This window comes from Cryptomeria japonica, unplaced genomic scaffold (assembly GCF_030272615.1).
Source record: "Cryptomeria japonica unplaced genomic scaffold, Sugi_1.0 HiC_scaffold_323, whole genome shotgun sequence".
Taxonomy (NCBI): Eukaryota; Viridiplantae; Streptophyta; class Pinopsida; order Cupressales; family Cupressaceae; genus Cryptomeria; species Cryptomeria japonica.
This window is the reverse complement of record NW_026729145.1, coordinates 163,248-169,342: the sequence shown is the minus strand read 5'-3', so window position 1 is coordinate 169,342 and position 6,095 is coordinate 163,248. Positions and strand designations below refer to the sequence as shown.

At 63.8% G+C, this 6,095-nt stretch overlaps 1 non-coding gene across 1 annotated transcript; it reads left to right on the top strand.

Annotated features, from left to right (window-relative positions):
* Window positions 1-212: 212 nt before the first annotated feature.
* On the top strand, window positions 213-331 carry LOC131870367 (5S ribosomal RNA). Its single transcript, XR_009368679.1, has one exon. It is a non-coding gene; the product is annotated as a 5S ribosomal RNA (ribosomal RNA).
* Window positions 332-6,095: the final 5,764 nt, after the last annotated feature.

Genomic DNA, 6,095 nt, shown 5'->3' with positions numbered 1-6,095 from the left:
CACACGACGCCCCGTCCAGGTGCACGCACGTAGGCCGGGCCGGGTGCACACCCGACGCCCTAGCAAGGTGCGCGCACCCGGGCAGGGCTCACACTTGGCGAACGGGGCGCACTTCGCGAGGGAGGGTGTGCACCTCGACGGGGGTGGGTGGCCGGGGTGGATTCGCACGTGGGTCGCGGTTTGCTAAGTACACACTGCGACAAGCTCATAACGGGTGCGATCATACCAGCGTTAGTGCACCGGATCCCATCAGAACTCCGCAGTTAAGCGCGCTTGGGCCGGAGTAGTACTGGGATGGGTGACCTCCCGGGAAGTCCCGGTGTTGCACCCTTTCTTAGTTTTTCGCCGGGCGTCGCAATGCTATTTGAATAAACCTTTTGCCCGTTTGCGTTCTCGTCGGGGCCGGGCCGGGCCGGGGTGCGCTGCCCGCACTACCGCGCGCGCGGGGGGCGACACCGAGCGCGCACCCGAGGCGCCCCGAGCACACAGGCCACGGTGCAACCCGGGCGTTGTGCGCGCACCCCGGTGCGCCCGAGGTGCTGCGCGCGCACCCAGGTGAAATCGGTGTGCACCTCGGCCAGTGCGCGCTCGGTCGAGTCGCGCACGTTGGCCAAGGTGCACGGTGATGTTTCTTACTCTAAGGTTCCGCACCAGACGCCCGGGACAGGTGAGCGAAGCTGGGCGGGGCCGGGTGCGCGGCCGGGGCAGGTGCACGCAGCTGGAGAGAGCTTTGGAGCACACCAGAGGTGCGCACCTTGGAGCACACTTCGGAGCGCACCAATGATGCGCTCCATTCAAAAGTTTCCTGAAAAGGCAAAAAAAGTTGAGATTATAGAATTTCCCACTTGAGAGATTGTAAAAAAAAAAAATTTAAAATGAAGGAAACGCGGGTGCCAAGGTGTGCGCGCCCGGGTGCGCAGCCCAGCCAAGGTGTGCGCACCAAGGCGCCCACCCTGGCGAAGGTGCACGCAAGGTGCGCACCCGAGGCAAACCGGACAATTAACCCAACTTTCGACTTCGCGCGCACCTGCGCACCTTGGAGCGCACTTCGGAGCGCTCCTTGGTGCGCACCAATCTTGGGCACCTCGGAGTGCACCATGGCGCCCACCAAGGTGCGCACCCGGGGCAAACCGAGCTCCGACTTCGTGCGCACCTTGGAGCGCACGAAAGGTGCGCACCATGGCGCCCACCAAGGTGCGCAGCCCAGCCAAGGCGTGCGCATCAAGGTGCGCACCCTGGCGAAGGTGCGCACCCGGGGCAAACCGAGCTCCGACTTCGTGCGCACCTTGGAGCGCACAAAGGGTGCGCAACCCAGCCAAGGTGTGCGCACCCCGGGCAAACCGAGCTCCGAATCGTGCGCACCTTGGAGCACACTTCGGAGCCCTCCTTGGTGCGCACCGATGTTGCGCACCTCGGAGCGCACCCGGGGAAAACAATGCAATTAACCCGACTTTCGACTTCGTGGGCACCTCGGAGCGCTCTCGGGTTCGCACCTCGGAGCACACCGAGGTGCGCACCTTTGATGCGCTGCCTTCACCAATTTCCAGAAAAGGCAAGAAAACATTGAGAAGGTGTGCGCACCGAGGTGCCCACCCTGGCGAAGGTGCACGCGAGGTGCGCACCCGGGGCAAACCGGGCTCCGACTTCGTGCACGCCATGCTGCGCACCTTGGAGGGCCATGGTGCGCACCTTGGAGCACACTTCGGAGCGCTCAATGGTGCCCAACCCAGCCAAGGTGCCCACCGCGGCGAAGGTGCACGCGAGGTGCGCACCCGGGGCAAACCGGGCTCCGACTTCGTGCACGCCGCACCTTGGAGCACACTTCGGAGCGCTCCTTGGTGCGCACCAGGGCGCGCAACCCAGCCGAGGTGCCCACCCCGGCGAAGGTGCACGCGGGGTGCGCACCCGGGGCAAACCGGGCTCCGACTTCGTGCACGCCATGGTGCCCACCGCGGCGAAGGTGCACGCGAGGTGCGCACCCGGGGCAAACCGGGCTCCGACTTCGTGCACGCCGCACCTTGGAGCACACTTCGGAGCGCTCCTTGGTGCGCACCAGGGCGCGCAACCCAGCCGAGGTGCCCACCCCGGCGAAGGTGCACGCGAGGTGCGCACCCGGGGCAAACCGGGCTCCGACTTCGTGCACGCCATGGTGCCCACCGCGGCGAAGGTGCACGCGAGGTGCGCACCCGGGGCAAACCGGGCTCCGACTTCGTGCACGCCGCACCTTGGAGCACACTTCGGAGCGCTCCTTGGTGCGCACCATGGTGCCCACCAGGGCGCGCAACCCCGCCGAAGGTGCACGCGAGGTGCGCACCCGGGGCAAACCGGGCTCCGACTTCGTGCACGCCGCACCTTGGAGCACACTTCGGAGCGCTCCTTGGTGCGCACCAGGGCGCGCAACCCCGCCGAAGGTGCACGCGAGGTGCGCACCCGGGGCAAACCGGGCTCCGACTTCGTGCACGCCATGGTGCGCACCAGGGTGCCCACCGCGGCGAAGGTGCGCACCCGGGGCAAACCGGGCTCCGACTTCGTGCACGCCGCACCTTGGAGCACACTTCGGAGCGCTCCTTGGTGCGCACCAGGGCGCGCAACCCAGCCGAGGTGCCCACCCCGGCGAAGGTGCACGCGAGGTGCGCACCCGGGGCAAACCGGGCTCCGACTTCGTGCACGCCATGGTGCCCACCGCGGCGAAGGTGCGCACCCGGGGCAAACCGGGCTAGGACTTCGTGCACGCCGCACCTTGGAGCACACTTTGGAGCGCTCCTTGGTGCGCACCATGGTGCCCACCAGGCCGCGCAACCCAGCCAAGGTGTGCGCACCAAGGTGCACGCGAGGTGCGCACCCGGGGCAAACCGGGGTCCGGCTTCGTGCACGCCGCACCTTGGAGCACACATCGGGGCGCTCCCGGGTTCGCACCGGCGTTGCGCACCGTGGTGGGCACCTCGGAGCGCACCGTGGTGGGCACCTCGGAGCACACCAAGGTGGGCAGCGAGGTGCGCACCTTTGATGCGATGCCTTCACTAATTTCCATAAAAGGCAAAAAAAAACGAGATTTTAAAATTTCCGTTTTGAAAGATAGTGAGAAAAAGGGAATGCTGGTGCCATCTTGAGCCCGCCCTGGTGCGCAGCCCAGCCAAGGTGTGCGCACCAAGGTGCCCACCCTGGCGAAGGTGCGCGCCCGGGCAATTAACCCAACTTCCAACTTCGCGCGCGCCAGGGTGGGAGCGCACCCAACAACCGGGCCTGGGAAGAGCCAATGCGAGAAACCCCACCAAACGCTCTGACAAAAAAAGAGGGGGCGCTCCAGTAACCCCGCTTCGGAGCGCACCCTGGGCAAACCCAGCCAGGGTGCCCACCCCGGCCAAGGTGCAGGCGAGGTGCGCACCCGGGGCAAACCGGGCTCCGACAACGTGCACGCCGCACCTTGGAGCACACTTCGTAGCGCTCCCGGGTGCGCACCTCAGAGCACACCAAGGTGGGCAGCGAGGTGCGCACCTTTGATGCGCTGCCTTCACTAATTTCCAGAAAAGGCAAAAAAAAGAGGAGATTTTAAAATTTCCGTTTTGAAAGATAGTGAAAAAAACGGAACGCGGGTGCCATCTTGAGCCCGCCCTGGTGCACAGCCCAGGTAAGGTGCCCACCCTGGCAAAGGTGCGCACCCGGGCAATTAACCCTACTTCCGACTTCGTGCGCGCCAGGGTGGCAACCGGGCCTGGGAAGAGCCAATGCGAGAAACCCCACCAAACGCTCCGACAAAAAAAGAGGCGGCGCTCCAATAACCCCGCTTCGGAGCGCAGCCGGGGCAAACCCAGCCAAGGTGCCCACCCCGACGAAGGTGCACGCGAGGTGCGCACCCGGGGCAAACCGGGCTCCGACAACGTGCACGCAGCACCTTGGAGCACACTTCGAAGCACTCCCGGGTGCCCACCGGCGTTGCGCACCGTGGTGGGCAGCGAGGTGCGCACCTTTGATGCGCTGCCTTCACTAATTTCCAGAAAAGGCAAAAAAAAATGAGATTTTAAAATTTCCGTTTTGAAAGATAGTGAAAAAAACGGAACGCGGGTGCCATCTTGAGCCCGCCCTGGTGCGCAGCCCAGGCAAGGCATGCGCACCAAGGTGCCCACCCGCGGTGCACGCCCGGGGCAAACCGGGCTCCGACTTCGTGCAGGCCGCACCTTGGAGCACACTTCGGAGCGCTCCTTGGTGCGCACCATGGTGCCCACCAGGGCGCACCCGGGGCAAACCGGGCTCCGACTTCGTGCACGCCGCACCTTGGAGCACACATCGGAGCGCTCCCAGGTTCGCACCAGCGTTGCGCACCTTTGATGCGCTGCCTTCACTAATTTCCAGAAAAGGCAAAAAAAAACGATATTTTAAAATTTCCGTTCTGAAAGATAGTGAAAAAAACGGAACGCGGGTGCCATCTTGAGCCCTTCCTGGTGCGCAGCCCAGGCAAGTTGTGCGCACCAAGGTGCCCACCCTGGCGGAGGTGCGCGCCCGGGGCAAACCGGGCTCCGACTTCGTGCACTGCATGGTGCCCACCAAGGCGCGCAACCCAGCCAAGGTGCCCACCGCAGCGAAGGTGCACGCGAGGTGCGCACCCGAGGTGCACACCCGGGGCAAACCGAGCTCCGACTTCGTGCACGCCGCACCTTGGAGCACACTTCAGAGCGCTCCTTGGTGCGCACCAGGGCGCGCAACCCAGCCAAGGTGCTCACCCCGGCGAAGGTGCACGCGAGGTGCGCACCCGGGGCAAGCCGGGCTCGGACTTCGTGCACGCCGCACCTTGGAGCACACATCGGAGCGCTCCCGGGTTCGCACCAGCATTGCGCACCTTTGATGCGCTGCCTTCACTAATTTCCAGAAAAGGCAAAAAAAAAAAAAAAACGAGATTTTAAAATTTCCGTTTTGAAAGATAGTGAAAAAAACGGAACGCGGGTGCCATCTTGAGCCCGCCCTGGTGTGCAGCCCAGGCAAGTTGTGCGCACCAAGGCACCCACCCTGGCCAAGGTGGGTCACGGGGTGGGTCCTAGGGTGGGTAACGGGGTGGGTACTAAGGTGCGTGCCAAGGTGGGTCATGGGGTGGGTGCCAAGGTGGGCACCAGGGTGGGTGTGCACCAACCCTAGCCAGGGTAGGTCACGGGGTGGTTGTCGGGGTGGGCGTCAAGGAGCCAAGGTGGGTGGCAAGTAGCCAAGTTGCGTGCCAAGGTGGGTGTCGGGGTGGGTGCCAAGGATCCAAGGTGGGTGCCAAGGAACCAAGGTGGGTGTCTGGGTGGGTGCCGAGGTGGGAGCCAGGGTGGGTCCCAAGGTGAGTGCAAAGGTGGGTGCCAGGGTCAAGGTGAGTGCCAATGTGGGTTCCAAGGTGCCAGGGTCAGGGTGAGTGCCAATGTGGGTTCAAAGGTGCTAAGTTGGGTGCGAGGTTGGGTGCGAGGGTGGGTGGGTGCCAAGGTGTGCTAGGTGGAAGCCCGGGTGGGTCGGCATCCCATGGGTGTCGAGTTGGGTGCCTGATGGGTGCTTCTTGTCAAGTTTTAGTCGTCGGGACTCATTTCGAGCCTTAGAGGTCGTTTCTTGTCCGGTTGCCCTGTCTTCGACCTGGGAACCCAATTTTGGTCCTCGGGTCCCATTTTTTTTTGTCTCGCATCCCACTTTTGGCCTGTGGCCTTTTCGGGGTCGATTCTCGTTTTGGGCATCAGAGCATGTTTCTTCTCCTAAAACCCAATATTTGTTTATTAAGTCTCGGAACACATTTTTGTTCTCGTGGACCCATCATGGGTCTTGGAACGCATTTGTGGTCCTTGGGTCCCATTTTGCATCCCGAAACTTGTGTTTTGGTGCTTGATCCCTATTTTGGGTGCCCACCTTGCACCAAGTGCGCACCCGGGGCAAACCGAGCGCCTTGGTGCACCGGGGCAAGATCGAGCGTGCACCCGAGGCGCCCCGAACATGCACCAAGGTGCACTCGGCCCACATGTGAGCGCAGGTCGTTGCGCCCGAGGTGGTGTGTGGGCACCGCGTTGCAGACGGGACACTGCACGCACACGACGCCCCGTCCAGGTGCACGCACGTAGGCCGGGCCGGGTGCACACCCGACGCCC